Below are 16,789 nucleotides of genomic sequence, written 5' to 3' on the forward strand. Positions count from 1 at the left end.
ATATTAAAAAAACCAGAAAACACTTCCCTAATTCCAAAGGCCCAGACACACACACACCTATATCTCTCTTCTAAAATATTTTTATGTTTGCAAATCTGTTCTTAAATCCATTACTTTTGTTTCCAGTCATTCTCAGTGCTAAATTTTATTTGAATTTAAAGGAAGATGAAAGAATTAGAAACTATTATTATAAATCAGTAACAGCAGCAGGTAACATTTACTGAGAAATATCCCTTTATCAGGCTTTAGAGACTGTCACATTTACTATATAACAAAGAACTCCTATCTGCCGCATTTGATAAATGAAGAAACAGTTTTGGAATTCAAGAGACTTGACTAACATCATACCACTAGTGAGGCTAAAGAAATATGAACCCAGGCAATCAGATATACTTTTAAATATAATTATTTTTTATTAAATATGCAAAATCAAATATAGTATTTGTCATGGTTACATAACATTTTCTTTTGTAAAATATAATGATACCATTAAATATTCTATTCACATATTACACCAGAAAGAGCAGTAGAATTGTAATTCTGTGACCTAGGCTGTGGGGTCGGCTCTGCCACTAACTAGCTTTATGACCACAGGCAAGTTACTTACCCTCTTTAGGCTTCTGTACTCTCATTGGTAACGTGATGCAACTGGACAGGATAATCCTAAAGACCTTCTCACCTCTAAATGCTTGGAATTGTTTTTTTGTTTGTTTTGGAGTCTTGGTTAATTTAAGACTATGTAAACTGCTAGCCTAACAGTAGTTCTGCTACTAGTTTAGAGAGACAGTGGAAGGGTGGTAAAGTTCCAGAGAGAAATATAGGTTGCTATGATAAATCCCTTGCTTCTCTTTTTTGTTGTTTTTAAGCTTCTGTTCTATGTTACGTAACTGTAAAGCTGTCAGATCAAATTCTGTCAAGTACTTTATGCTCTGTCCATGAGATAAACCAAAAGGCCTAACTAGATTCTACATGAATGAGAAAGCTTAATGTAGCCTTAAGTGAACTCATCAAAAAACTGACACAGAATGGACAGCGAAGTGTAAAAAGTGTCCAAACTAATTTACAAATTAAGCAAATGGTATGCTCATTAATCCAGGGTAAGCTGTATAAAAGACATAATACCAAGACCTCTTATATAAGAGATCTAAGATCATCAGCATCTGCTATATTGTATCTACCTTTTAATAATTCCTATTTTCCCAAAAAAATTATATATTTGACAGAATGAATACCCTTAAGAATGAAAAGAGTTAGAAAACAAATTTATATTATTGTGATTTTTTCCCTACTTATTGTTGATTACTGGATGCCAACTATATTCTTCAAAGAGGGGAACATATTCCACATGTTCAGCTCCTAAGTTATTTCATGATTCTTACAGGTTACTGTTATTATTTCGGGGCTTTGTGGGGAGAGGCAGATCCAAAAAAAAAATATGTACACTACAGAGCTGAAAGAATTCTCAAGCAAAAAAAAATAATTATCTCAACCAATCCAAGTCATGATCCTACCTCTCACAATTGTCTCTCCAACACTGAGAATAGGTTAGGTATCCAGGCAACATAATCAGCAACGCTCTCAACCTTATTTCTGAACCTTATTATGATTCCTCTCGCTTCCTCCCTTTTCTGTTTTCTTTTTTTTTTCGAGACGGAGTCTCGCTCTGTCGCCCAGGCTGGAGTGCAGTGGCCGGATCTCAGCTCACTGCAAGCTCCGCCTCCCGGGTTTACACCATTCTCCTGCCTCAGCCTCCCGAGTAGCTGGGACTACAGGCGCCCGCCACCTCGCCCGGCTAGTTTTCTGTATTTTTTTAGTAGAGACGGGGTTTCACCGGGTTAGCCAGGATGGTCTCGATCTGCTGACCTCGTGATCTGCCGATCTCGGCCTCCCAAAGTGCTGGGATTACAGGCTTGAGCCACCACGCCCGGCCTGTTTTCTAACATCATTTCCTTCTCTAATTAACCTGGGCCCTGTACTACACCAGTTCATCATCTTTACCTTACTTACTTATTCTTCTATCGCTCCTGCCCCAAGGTCCTAAATGCTAGATTCCTCTAACCACTCACCTTTTTCTACTATGAAAGCTGAGTTTTTGAATATGACAAAAATAACTACTACAACTATCAAAATCTCAGATGGGCCTCAACACTGTTCAGCAATCCTTTTCTGTTTTCTGGGAAAGTAAAAACATTTAATTATGGATGGGTTAGGACTGCCTATAAATTAGGTAATGGAGCAGGAAGCTGAATGGGATTCATACCTGTTGGCTCTTCTTATTTCAAGTAGGAAGCAAAACCGTCTTTTGAAGTTATAACCACTAATCCGATAGTGGACTATGTGCCAGGTTCTATTCTGAACACTTCATGTGTATTACCTGATGTAACTTTTATCAAAAACCCATGAGGTGGGTGTTTTAATTCTCTTCACTTGGCCAAAAAGGAAACAAAGACACAAAGTGGCTGAGTAACTTGTTCAAGGGCACACTAGTAAGCAGCAGACCTAGTATTTGAACCCGGCAGTCCGACTCCGATGTCCATTTTTTTCCATTATATTGGTATGTCTGAAAGCACAGCACCTTAGGCAGCCCTAATATGATTAAAGATTGCTTAATATATGTCAGAGGAAGTCTTCCAAGTATTCTTTCCAACTCAAAGTTTAATTCTCTCTTCCTGTACAGGAAAATGCTCCTGGATAAGAAATCATTTAAGCATGAAAAGTACTGTGTATTTGGCATGTTTTAGGCCTTCAAAAGCAAAATCCAGCTATATTGCAAAGGATTTTGAGAGTGTGTGAAAGGTGGTATAAAATACTGGTTAAGAGAGCTTGTTCTTGAGCCAAACTGGATTACTAGCTGTGTAACCAGGGGCAAATTACCTGAACATACAGAACACATAGAGGAAAATTCCTTCTGGTTGAGAAAGGAATAAACTGCTGCAACTAATAACTGAAAAATCAATCAAAACTTTTTTTTTTTGAGACAGAGTCTCACTTCATCACCCAGGCTGGAGTGTAGTAGTGGGATCTCAGCTAGCTGCAGCTTCGTCCCCCAGTTCAAGCAACTCTCCCATCTCAGCCTCCCAAGTAGCTGGTATTATAGGCACATGCCACCATGCCCAGCTAATATTTTTTGTATTTTTAGTGGAGATGGGGTTTCCCCATGTTGGTCAGGCTGGTCTCGAACTCCTGACCTCAGGTGATCTGCCCGCCTCGGCCTCCCAAAGTGCTGGGATTACAGGTGTGAGCCACCGCACCCTGCCCAAAACTTTTGCATCTAAAAAGAAAAAACTCAGAGGAAATTGTAACCAATATGACTTATACAATCTAATACCTTAATACAGACGAATAATGCAGTGTTTTTTTTTTTAAGCTAAGATGTAAATAAATAGACAAAGGGCATGAATAGAAAATTCATAAAACAGGAAAACAAACATCAAAAACACTCAACTTCTTTTTTTGAAAAAATGCCTACTTGCATTCGTTTTTTGCTTTGTTTTTGTTTGTTGTTAGAGACAGACTCTCACTCTGTCACCCAGGCTGCAGTGCAGTGGCACGACCACAGCTCACTATAGCCTCAAACTTCTGGACTCAAAAATCCTCTTACATTAGCCTCCTGAATGGCTAAGACTACAGGCACATGCCACCACACCCAGCTAAGTTTTTGAAAAGATTAATATGTTTGTACAGCAAAGTCTGGAAGGATACATTATACTGTTTTTTTTTTTTTTTTTTTTGAGACGGAGTCTCGCTCTGTCGCCCAGGCTGGAGTGCAGTGGCCGGATCTCAGCTCACTGCAAGCTCCGCCTCCCGGGTTCACGCCATTCTCCTGCCTCAGCCTCCCGAGTAGCTGGGACTACAGGCGCCCGCCACCTCGCCCGGCTAGTTTTTTGTATTGTTTAGTAGAGACGGGGTTTCACCGTGTTAGCCCGGATAGTCTTGATCTCCTGACCTCGTGATCCACCCGTCTTGGCCTCCCAAAGTGCTGGGATTACAGGCTTGAGCCACCGCACCCGGCCACATTATACTGTTAACAGTAATTACTCCTGGTAGGGTGAAGGAAGACGAGAGGGCCCCAAGGGAGGAAACACAAGAGAAGAAAGTCAAATCCCCTTACGGCCTCCTTCCTCCAGTAGCTCACTTTGCAGGGCAGTCTCTCTTGGATACATGTGATAGGCAAAATTTGGATTACACGCCTCCATCCTAATTCCAAGGGAGACAGAATATGAGCTTTTAGTGTTCTATCCTGGGGAGGCAAAGCAGGACTCATAAGGCTGAAATGAAACTCATAAAGAGGCCGGGAGCAGTGGCTCACGCCTGTAATCCCGCACCTCGGGAGATCAAGGCGGGTGGATCACCTGAGGTCATGAGTTTGAGACCAGCCTGGCCAACATGGCAAAACCCCATCTCTACTAAAAATACAAAAATTAGCCGGGCGTGGTAGCAGGCACCCGTAGTCCCAGCTACTGGGGAGGCCGAGGCAGGAGAATCGCTTGAACCCGGGAGGCGGAGGTTGCAGTGAGCTGAGATCACACCACTGCACTCCAGCCTGGGCAACAGAGCGAGACTCCGTCTCAAAAAAAAAAAAAAAAAAAAAAAAAAGATTATTTCAAAGGTGCTCAACAGCTGGAACACAAAATACAAACTGAATTACCACACCCGGAATGGATAATAAATCATTATCTTACTATCTATATTCTACGAGCAGGATATAGAGAATGCTACTTACACGCCTCGAAACATTTGCAGAAGTCTAACAATAAATTAATAGATATTTAAGAGAGAAAGAAACAGAAATGGGCTTGTAATTGAAGCTTCCACATGACTCTACTACATACCATAGTACAGTAAAGTAATACATTTGCCTGTGGAATGTGTCAGCAACTCTGGTACTTCACAACCCAGACTACTAAATATAATCTGCAGTGTACAAAGATCAGGAAAGATAAAATAAGTACTTACATTAATAAACCATAAAACTGTGTCCATTTCAACATTGACAATATAAAATTCCTTACATTATCCTAGCTTCTCTACCACGTATCTGACTATACAGGGACTTTATTAAAGTTAAAAGGGGTTGGACATAGTAAACCTCCAGGATACAACCAATTTTTAAAAACAGGAGTCTAAACTATATGTTCACTGTTGTAGATATTTTTAACATAAAATAGCACAGAGATTTGTCTCATTTAGAACAATGAAGACTGATGTTTTGATTTTAAAGGAAACATGTCTAACTTACATCAAAAGCAAAAACAAAACAAAACTTGGCACTTAATTTTGGCATACCATTTGCGAAATATTCTGCTGAGTCACAATCCCCACCACTACTCGACCAAACTCCCTAGTATTTTCACTAGACAACTAAGAAATATAACCATGGGCTGCCACTATGTAGCAGAGTATCTCAGCAATTTGGAAAAATGTCAGCCTCTAAACCACAGATTCTCTAATTCTGTCCTTTTGGGCCTCTCCAACTCTGTACTTGGAGCCACGGCCTCATTAACCTGCTCATGCTACTCTCTTGCAAACTCAGGTGGGCTTATTTACCCAGATTCAGTACAATTCTTACCTCTCATTGGTAGCAGGCCCATGGGAAGAAAGGACAAGAGATAGTAGTCTTATTTAACTTTAAAGCATATTTACTAAATAAATGAATGACTGAATAAAAGTTTGTATAAATAAACCACACACTGGTGCTAGGAGGAAGAGCTGCCACAGATGAACAAGAACATGCTGCTAGATAAAAAGTAACAGACGGCCTTTCAACAGGCAGATAGCGGGGAAGACCCTAAAAAAAAACATGCTGAGGCCGGGCGCGGTGGCTCATGCCTGTAATCCCAGCACTTTCAGAGGCTGAGGCGGGAGGATCATGAGGTCAGGAGATCGAGACCATCATGGCTAATACGATGAAACCCCATCTCTACTAAAAATACAAAAAATTGGCCGGGCGTGGTGGCGGGCACCTCTAGTCCCAGCTACTTGGGAGGCTGAGGCAGGAGAATGGCGTGAACCCGGGAGGCAGAGGTTGCAGTGAGCTGAAATCGTGCCCTTTTTTTTTTTTTTTTTTTTGTGAGACTCCGCCTCACAAAAAAAAAAAAAAAAGAATATGCTGAATGGATGACTGAAAGTATATCAAGAATGGCAAGCAGTTGGATTTACCAAGAGAATTAAGGTATATAAAGACAAATGGTGGTGAAAGTACTAGGAAAATAGATTAAGCAGAGAACATAGCAGGCCAAGAATCCCAGATTAAAGAGTTTAGACTTCACTTGGTATACAAGCAGCAGGCCATTAAGGGACCTCGGGCATGAAAGAGACATTCAAGGCTATACTTTAAGACAAATTATCTGACAGCTACATATAGATTGGATTGGTAGGAAGAAATGAAGGGAGACAAGTTGAGGGACTGTTATGGTAAGTACCTTGTGCATAAATCTTTTAATATACTTATCACATAACAATACATAATACATAATAATGTTCATTTTTCTTCATCTGTCTCTCCTACCAGGCTCAGAACTACAGAGAGAAATAATCTACTTTTTCAGCACAGGTAAAAAGTGAGGATGAGCCAAATGATCAGCTATCAGCGATCTACAGGTCTACAGTTGATTACTGTCATACAGGTCTACAATTGATTACTTTCCTTCCAAGCACTTACAGCTCACCTGGAGATGGAAACTAGGAAGAAAGGTCTTAATTTACAAAAGGATAATAACCTCAAAATGTCATTTACAATCATTTTTTTAAACTCAGAATGTATTTTCTGATGATAATAACAAGAGAACCACCAAATTTACTGATTGCTTATCTTGCACCTTGCATTGAAACACTCTACACATCTCATTCCTCGAAATGATCCTATGAATCAGGTATTCCTATACACACTTTCTGAATGAGGAGCCTCAGATGTGGAGAGGTTAAGTAAGCTGTCCAAGTTCACACAGCTAGGAAGTGGCCGAGTTCAGCTATGAGCCTACACGATCTGTCTCCAGAGGAGTTTAACCTGGTGGCCAGGTTTAAAGGTCAAGACAAAAGGCCAACGTAATCCATGATGTATCTAAGTGTAATACAATTATAGAATATAACAACCAGATTATTCAGTCACTCCTTAGGAGTTAAATGTTTTTAAACCTTGTAATAAAGTTTCTTCAGACTTTTCTATATCTAAATGCCGTGACCCCTCTTCTTCAGAATTTTTAAATGGTTACTACGCAATAAAAATGAAGTCAAGTGTTTTAAAGCTAAAGTTAAAAAAAAAATAGGAAATATAACAACTGACGAAGTAAAATGCCTACCCAATATATCTTTTATTTTTAATTTTTGTGGGTACATAACAGTGTATATATTTATGGGGTACATGAGATATTTTGATCCAGGATACAATGCATAATAATCACATCAGGGTAAATAATCACATAAGGTCAGGCACAGTGGCTCACACCTTTAATCCCAGCACTTTGGAAGGCCAAGATGGGCAGATCACCTGAGGTTAGGAGTTCAAGACCAGCTTGGCTAACATGGTGAAACCTCGTCTCTACTAAAAATACAAAAAATTAGCCAGGTATGGTTGCGGATGCCTGTAGTCTTAACTACTCAAGAGGCTGAGGCAGAAGAACTGCTTGAATCTGGGAGGCGGGGGTTGCAGTGAGCCAAGACTGCACCACCACACTCCAGCCTGGGTGACAGAGCAAGACTCTATGTCAAAAATAATAATAATAATCACATCCATCACCTGAAGCATTTATCCTTTGTGTCACAAACAATCCAATCACACTTTATTTTTAAAAGTGGAATAAATTGCTGACTGTCATCACAATGTTGAGCTATCAAGCGCTAGATCTTCTTCATTCAATCTAATATGTTTTTGCACCCACTGACCAGACCCACTTCCCTGGACCACCCACTACCCTTCCCAGCCTCTGGTGACCATCACTCTACGCTCCATCTCCATGAATTTAATTGTTTTAATGTTTTTAGCTCCCATAAATGAGAGCATGCAAAGTTTGTCTTTCTGTGCCTGGCTTATTTTACTTAACATAATGATCTCAAGTTCCATCTCTGTTGTTGCAAATGATAGGATCTCATTCCTTTTTATGTCTGAATAATACTCTATTGTGTATATGTACCATATTTTCTTTACCCATTCATTCGATGATTGACACTCAAGTTGCTTTCAAATCTTAGCTATTATGAATAGTGCTGCAATAAACATGGGAGTGCAGAAATCTCTTTGATATACTGATTTATTTCTTTCTTTTGGGTATATATCAAGCCGTGGGATTGCTGGATTATATGGTAGCTCTATTTTTAAATTGCAAGGAACCTCTAAACTGTTCTCCATAGTGGTTATAGTAATTTACATTCCCACCAACAGTATAAGAGGGTTCCATTTTCTCTACATCCTCACCAGCATTCGTTATTGCCTGTCTTTTGGATGAAAGCCATTTTAACTGGGGTAAGATATCTCCCTGTAGTTTGTTTTTTGTTGGTTTTTGCTTTTGTTTTTGAGACAGGGTCTACTCTGTTGTCCAGGCTGGAATGTGGTGAATGCAATCCCTGCTCACTGCAGCCTCAATCTCCTAGGCCCAAGAGATCCTCCTACCTCAACCTTCCAAGTAGCTGGGACCACAGGTATGCACCACCACATTCAGCTAATTTTTTGGTAGTTTTTGTAGAGATGGGGTTTCACCATGTTGCCCAGGCTGGTCTCGAATTCCTAAGCTCAAGCAATCTGTCCACCTCAGCCACCCTGTAGGCATGAGCCACGGTGCCTGGCCTCATTGTAGTTTTGATTTCCATTCTGCTGATGATCAATAATGTTGAGTACCTTTTCATATACCAGTTTGCTATTTGTATGTCTTTTTTTAAGGAAATATCTACTCAGATCTTTGGCTCATTTTTTAATCAGAATATTATGTGTTTTCAACTACTGAGTTGTCTTGAGTTCCTTATATATTCCGGTTATTAATTCCCTGTCAGATAGACAGTTTGCAGATATTTTCTCCCATTCTGTGGGTTGTCTCTTCACCTTGTTGTTTCCTTTGCTATGCAGAAGCTTTTTAACTTGACATGATCCCACTTATCCTTTTCTGCTTTGGTTGCCTGTCTTGTGGAGTACTGCTCATGTAATCTTTGCCCACTCCTATGCCCTGGAGAGTTTTCCCAATGTTTTACGTTAACAGTCTCATAGTTTGAGGTCTTAGATTCAGTTTTTAGTCCTTCTTGATTTGGTTTTTGTATATGGCAAGAGATACAGGTCTAGTTTCATTCTTCTGCATATGGATATCCAGTATTCCCAGCACCATTTACTGAAGAGATTTTCCTTTCCCCAATATATGTTCTTGTTACCTTTGTCAAAAATGAGTTCACTGTAGATGTACAGAGATTTATTTCTGGGTTCTCTATTCTGTTCCATTGATCTACATGTCTGTTTTTATGCTGGTACCATGCTGTTTTGATTACTACAGCTCTGTAGTATAATTTGAGGTCAGATAATATGATTTCTTCAGTTGTGTTCTTTTTACTCAGGATAGGTTTGGCTATTCTGGGTCTTTTGTGGTTCCACATACATTTTAGGATTTTTTTTTTTCTATTTCTGTGAAGAATGTCATTGGTATTTTGATAGAAATTGCATTGAATCTGTAGATTGATTTGGGTAATATGAACATTTCAACAATATTGATTCTTCTAATATATGGACATGAAGTATCTTTCCATTTTTTATGTCCTCTTCAATTTCTTGCATCAATGTTTTACAGTTTTCATTGTAGAGATCTTTTACTTCCTTGGTTAAGTTTATTCCTAGGTATTTTATTTTATTTGTCCAAATATTTCTTTAATGAGTTACTCCAAAATAGAGCTAGGGGAAAAATAAAATTCACTACATTGCACTATAGTTTTTTAATTATTCATTGCAGGACAGATACAAATAAGAAGACCTTGAGATTTAGATGATACTAGATTAAATATGAACCATAACCAAGGTTTTTTTTAAGATGAAATAAATTTTCCATCCAGGGATGGAAAAATATTCCATTTTTCATGGATCAGACAGTATCTGCAGTGTTTTATTCCCTTCCAAGGTGTACATCTTAAGGAAAAAAAGGGCCGGGTGCGGTGGCTCATGCCTGTAATCCTAGCACTTTGGGAGATCAAGACCATCCTGGCTAACATGGTAAAACCTCGTCTCTACTAAAAATACAAAAAAAAAAAAAAAAATTAGCCAGGTGTGATGGCGGACGCCTGTAATTCCAGATACTTGGGAGGCTGAGGCAGGAGAATGGCATGAACCTGGGAGGCGGAGTGTGCAGTGAGCTGAGATTGCACCACCGCACTTCAGTCTCGGTGATAGAGCGAGACTCCGTCTCAAAAAAAAAAAAAAAAAAAAATTAGCCTGGCATGGTGGCACGTGCCTGTAATCCCAGCTACTCGGGAAACTGAGGCAGGAGAATCACTTGAACCCTGGAGGCAAGGGTTGCAGTGAGTCGAGATGGCGCCACAGAACTCCAGCCTGGGCAACAGAGTAAGACTCTACCTCAAAAAAAAATTCACACTGCAAAACTGGAATGCCTCCAACGGAGAAGGCCAAGAGGGCAAAAGATCTCGAAACCATGATACACCAGATAAGGAACTGAAATTGGGAGAAAAAAATCCCACTGTGGAAGGGAGGCAAGAAAGCTACCCTTGGCCGGGCATAGTGGCTCACACCTGTAATCCTAACACTTTGGGAAGCCAAGGTGGGCAGAGCCAATGAGCTCACAAGTTCAAGACCAGCCTGGGCAACATGGCAAAACGCCATCTCTACAAAAAATTACTGGCCGTGGTGGCATGCACCTGTAGTCCCAGTTACTCAGGGGGCTGAGAGAGAATGGCTTGAGTCCGGGAGGCAGAGGTTGTAGGGAGGTAGAGGCTGCAGTGAGTCAAGACTAGACTGCACCACTGCACTCCAGCCTGGGTGATAGAGCCAGACCTTGTCTCAAAAAAAAAAAAAAATCTACCCGTAAAATATTTGAAGAATCAATATGCTGATGAAAAATTTAGAAGTTTAGACTTATTTTGCCTATCTTTAAAGGGTAAAAGAACTGGGACTTTCCAACAATGAATTCTACCCAAAAATGAATTAATTACAGTGCATGAAAACATGACCAGCCAACAAACTAGTCAAAGAATACTGTTAGTTACAGTTGGTATGTTTCCAGCTAGAGACAGAAGAAACTTCTCTGTGCCCATTGTAAGTACTGTCACAGGCACAAGAACTTCCCTTGAGTCTATCCAAGCCAGTATGCCATTTTTTTCCATCCATGGACGCTACTCAGATACAAAAAAATTAGTATTCTCCAAAGAAAATTTATTCAGAATCACTTCTATTTCTTCTTTCATGGTTTGAAATTAACTTCAAGTATTTTTAGATATATATTATATTCTAAAGCCAAATATCAAGATGTCTACAATTTGGGTATTTCATGGAATACTACATAATCCAAAAAAAAAAGAGAACAAGGCCAGGCAGCTCACGCCTGTAATCCCAGTACTTTGGAGGCCAAGGAGGGCAGATCATGAGATCAGGAGTTCGAGACCAGCCTGACCAACATAATGAAACCCCGTCTCTATTAAAAATACAAAAAAATTAGGGGGGCTTGGTGGCAGGCACCTGTAATCTCAGCTACTTGGGAGGCTGAGGTAGGAGAATCACTTGAAGCTGGGAGGCAGAGGTTGCAGTGAGCCCAGATTGCGCCACTGTACTCCAGCCTGGGTGACAGTGCGAGACTCTGTCTCAAAAATACAAACAAACAAATAAACAAAAACATCATGTCCTTTGCTGCAACATGGATGCATGCAGATGGAGGCTATTATCCTAAAGGAATTAACAAAGGAAGAGAAACCAAATACCACATGTTCTCACTTATAAATGGGAGCTAAATGCTGAGTACACATGAACACGACGAAGGGAACAACAGACACCAGGGCTTACTTGAACATAGAGGGTGGGAGGAGTGTAAGGGCCAAAAAGCTACCTATCAGGTACTATGCACACTACCTCAGTGACTAATCATTTTGTACATCAAACCCCAGCAACATGCAATTCACCCATTTAACAAATCTACACATGTACTCCTGAACCTAAAATAAAAGTTGAAAAATTAAAAAGTAAAAAAAAATTGGGGTACTTTTTTGCTAAATTTAGCTATATTTTCCACTCATGAGTATAAATAATTAATAGAGAACAGTACCATATCTAAAATTAGAAGACAGCCTCTTAGTTTGGGACCCATAAAAACTATAGAGGGGGCTAACATGAATTATTTTCAGTTTTTAAAAACAAAACAAGGCTGGACATGGTGGCTCACACCTGTAATCCCAACACTTTGGGAGGCCGAGGCATGTGGATCATCTGAGAACAGGAGTTCGAGATCGGCCTGGCCAACATGGCGAAACCCGTCTCTACTAAAAACATAAAAAATTAGCCAGGCACGGTAGCACATGCCTGTAGTCTCAGTTACTCAAGAGGCTGAGGCAGGAGAATTGCTTGAACCTGGGAGGCGGAGGGTACAGTGAGCTGAGATCGCACCATTGCACTCCAGCCTGGGCGACAGAGCAAGACTCCATCTCAAAAAAACAAAAACCAAAAAACATACATTTCCTTCACATTAATACACAAACTAACAAAAAATGAAGGTTTTCTTAATTTTTAACATTTCTATCAACTCAACTTGTGGTTATATCTCACATAAATCAAAAGTTCTGATTGATGAGAGACAGATACATCACGATTTTTTTAAAATAAGGAAGTAAATTACTGCTTTGAAATGTACCTCAGCTGAGCATGGTAGCTCATGCCTATAATCCCAGCACTTTGGGAAGCTGAGGTGAAAGGACTGCTTAAGGCCAGGAGATCAAGACCAGCCTGGGCAACAAAGCGAGACCCCATCACTATTAGAAAAGAAGAGAACCTCAACGAAGTGTCATACATGGTACATGGGGTGGGTGTAGAGAGATAATAAAAGGGAGAAAAGATAAGAAGATGAGGATCATTGAACTAGATACTAAAAGCTATCCTAATTCCGCTGATAATAATATTAGTAGCTCACCATTAATACATTAGCACATTTAGGTAATTCTGTCAACAACATTTTGAGATGAATTCTGTAATAACCACTCTTACAGATGAGGAAACTGAGGCCAGGAGGGATTCAGTATCTTAATAAAAGTCAGGCAGCTAGAAACAGCAAAGTCAGGGTTCAAACCTATGCCTATGGGCTTAAACTGTAGAACTGCACTGAGTAGCAACTACTGTTGATGGAAGTCTCAGAATAAATTAATTAGGTACATCACAAGTCAATCCAAACTTGAAAGCACTGGTATACATGTATAAAAGCTTTCAGACTACAAAATTCTTTATTAGTATGGTTTAGTACTTTATCTTTCATTGTATAACAGTAAGTCAAACTCACTGACTTTTTCTCCACTTCTATGAATAAATTGGCTTCTGTCCTTATCACTATATTAATGCTACTACTCATAAGATCTACAATAACCCTCCAAGTTCCAAATTCAACTGATTATTTTCATTCTTACTTCTCTTGACCTTATGATAGACTACACCAAACTGACCACCTTCTGTCACTTAAAAGTTTCTGTCTTTCCTTGACACTCAGGACAATCCGACTTTCTGGAGAGGGATCTAGGCAGATAATACAGATATAGGAGCTACCAGTGTATATATTTGGTAAATGGAACCACTAGGCAGGATAAGATTTCTAAATAAGGCCGAGGGCCAGTGGCTCACACCTGTAATCCCAGCACTTTGGGAGGCCGAGGCGGGCGGATCACGAGGTCAGGAGATTGAGACCATCCTGGCTAACAGGGTGAAACCCCGTCTCTACTAAAAATCACTTGAACCCAGAGGCAGAGGTTGTGGTGAGCCAAGATTGTACCACTCACTCCATCCTAGGTGACAGAGTGAGGCTCCATTTCAAAAATAAAAACAGTCTAATAAATGGATTTGTTCCCAATTCATATTTTCAAAAATTGTGTGCATTTGGACTTAAGGAACCTTTTAACATTTCAATTCACAATATTTCACCTAACTACAAGCCTCAGTTATTCCACTTGCTCTTACTTAGAAATCTTATCCCGTCTAGAGGCTCTATTTACCAAATATATACACTGGTAGCTCCCGACTATCTATCATCTGCCTAGATCTCTGATTCATATTTGCAACAGTTCACGCAATACCTCTACCTGGATTCTCCCTCAGGAAACCCAAACCTAAATAAAGTATATCCAAAGTTGACCAGGCATGGTGGCTCCCAGCACTTTGGGAGGCCAAGGCTGGCAGATCACTTGAGGTCAGGAGTTCAAGACCAGCCTGGACAACATGGTAAAATGCTGTTTCTACTAAAAATACAAAAATCAGCCAGGCGTGGTGGTGGACACCTATAATCCCAGCTACTTAGGAGGCTGAGGAAGGAGAATCATTTAAACCTAGGAGACAGAAGTTGCAGTGAGCCAAGATTGCACCACTGCACTCTAACCTGGGCAACAGAGCGAGACTCCATCTTCCAAAAAAAGAGAAAAAAAAACAAAAAACAAAAAAAGGGACTCCATCTTCCAAAAGAAAAAAAATGTTACCTTCTCTCCCTCTACAATCCTCTCTTCTTCCTCTCCTCACATTCTATATTAACAAAGCAACCACCTACCCAGTTGTATGCTAAAACCTGTTGAAGTCATCCTCCACTCAGTCATTCTTTTTTTTTTTTTTTTTTTGAGACAGAGTCTGGCTCTGCCGCCCAGGCTGGAGTGCAGTGGCTGGATCTCAGCTCACTGCAAGCTCCGCCTCCCGGGTTCACGCCATTCTCCTGCCTCAGCCTCCCGAGTAGTTGGGACTACAGGCGCCCGCCACGGCGCCCGGCTAGTTTTTTGTATTTTTTAGTAGAGACGGGGTTTCACCGTGTTAGCCAGGATGGTCTCGATCTCCTGACCTCGTGATCCGCCCGTCTCGGCCTCCCAAAGTGCTGGGATTACAGGCTTGAGCCACCGCGCCCGGCCCACTCAGTCATTCTTTTCCCTTAACACAACTCTTCATTGTCATCATTAACAAAATTGGGTGATACTATCATTATGCACATATCACATGTCAGTCAATGAGCTTTATACACTACTTCTGGCCATTTCAATAAGCTTGCAAAGTATGTCTCATACTCATTTTACAGCTAAAGAAGCCAAGCCTAAGTAACTATCCCTCATTTACACAACCATGGCAGCAGAGTCCTGGTGCCCTGACTTAAATCCAGTCTGTGTGACACCGAAGCACATCTCCTTCAACCTCAAATACTGCCTTTCTACTTCAGCAGATGTGTCTCAACTCTAGCCCCTCTTCTGTCACCTCCACAGCCACAGCTTTGCTTCAAGGCTTTGCCAAGATTATCATAAAGGCTCGTATCTTTTCTCCACTCCAATCCAATGTTTAAACTGCTATTGGAATGATCTTCCTAAAAAGAGACAGAGAGAACCCCATTCTGTTCATTCCTTTCTTCGAAAACCCATTATTGGTTCCCCATCACCATGGAGCAAAACTCATACACATCCATTCACAATCAGGCCCCAACCACCATGGGACCTGGGCCAGATCAACTGACTTCCCTGTTTTCAGAACAGGACCGGTTATAACTCTACGCTTGAGCATTTGCTGGGACTGTCTTTCATCGTATCCTACATCCCCAAAAACTTCTGACAAGTTCTCACTCATCCATTGTTCAAGACCAAGTTCAACTGTCACCGCCTCTGTAAAGCCCTTCCAGAGTCATTCAGACAGAATTAATGCAGCCCTCCTCTGCAAGCCCCATATTACTTTGTTCAGTTCACTCACAGGACAGGATTATCTCCTTAATGTTTGTCTCATCTTTAACACTGAATTTCTAGATTACTTTGCACATTCATGTTTTTGTACCCAGCCTAACAGTACACATTACAAGGACTACTGGAATGAATTTTCCAAATTAAACTAATTCTATACCTGAGAAGTTACAAATAAAGTGTGACAACATGCAACTTGGCACTTTTTGAAATATGCAATTTGCTAAATTTGTTCCCAACTTGTATTTTCAAAAACCTTTGTATAGTTAGACCTTAAGGAATTGTTAACATTGTAATCCACAATACTTTACACTAAACTATAGACTCCATGACAGTAGGGCCTGTTTGTGCCCTACAACACACAACAGACACTCAATGTTTGTGGAATAAATGAAACCTACCTTTGTTTAGCCTAAAACTAGCATTTTATTGGAACAATTAGTAACCAAAACTGTATTCTTAAAAAAAAAAAAAAAAAAAAAAAAACACACACACACATGTGGGGGTGGAAGGAATCTAGGCAAGTCACAATTCTAGCCTAAAAAACAGGCTAGCATAGATGAGTAGTCCCCTATACAGAGCACGTAAACGTTAAGGTATCATATACCAACTCTAAAACTCCAAGAGTCTAATAAGTATTCTAGGATATCTGATAAATTACTAGTTTTTCCTTCACTATCTTTAAATCATCACACCTTTTCCTTAATAATTCTACCTTGGTGATTTTATTGTTATCATTGAAACAACTGTGAAATATTCCTACTACCACTGAGGCATACCAAATTTAGAACTTAAATTTCAGGGCTAAATATACAAAAAATAATGGCATGGGAGGAGACTATCATCTTAAATACGATAATCACACAATTCCTTTTTTCCACTTAGAATCACAAAATGTCAGGGGAAGGAACATACAAGTTTTAACTTCCTA

At 40.1% G+C, this 16,789-nt stretch overlaps 1 protein-coding gene across 12 annotated transcripts in view; it reads right to left on the reverse strand.

Annotated features, from left to right (window-relative positions):
* Positions 1-16,789, reverse strand: part of FAM169A (family with sequence similarity 169 member A) — an 89,818-nt gene that overhangs the window by 69,697 nt on the left and 3,332 nt on the right. Inside the window, exon 1 of one of the 12 annotated variants that reach the window (XM_065546380.2) lies at positions 608-788. The exons of the other annotated variants lie outside the window; for them this stretch is intronic. The gene's annotated coding sequence lies outside the window, so the exon portion shown is untranslated. Of the gene's footprint in view, positions 1-607; positions 789-16,789 lie in introns of those variants that run through there. 12 annotated transcript variants of the gene reach the window in all.

The sequence above is a fragment of the Macaca fascicularis genome, chromosome 6 (assembly GCF_037993035.2).
Source record: "Macaca fascicularis isolate 582-1 chromosome 6, T2T-MFA8v1.1".
Lineage (NCBI taxonomy): Eukaryota > Metazoa > Chordata > Mammalia > Primates > Cercopithecidae > Macaca > Macaca fascicularis.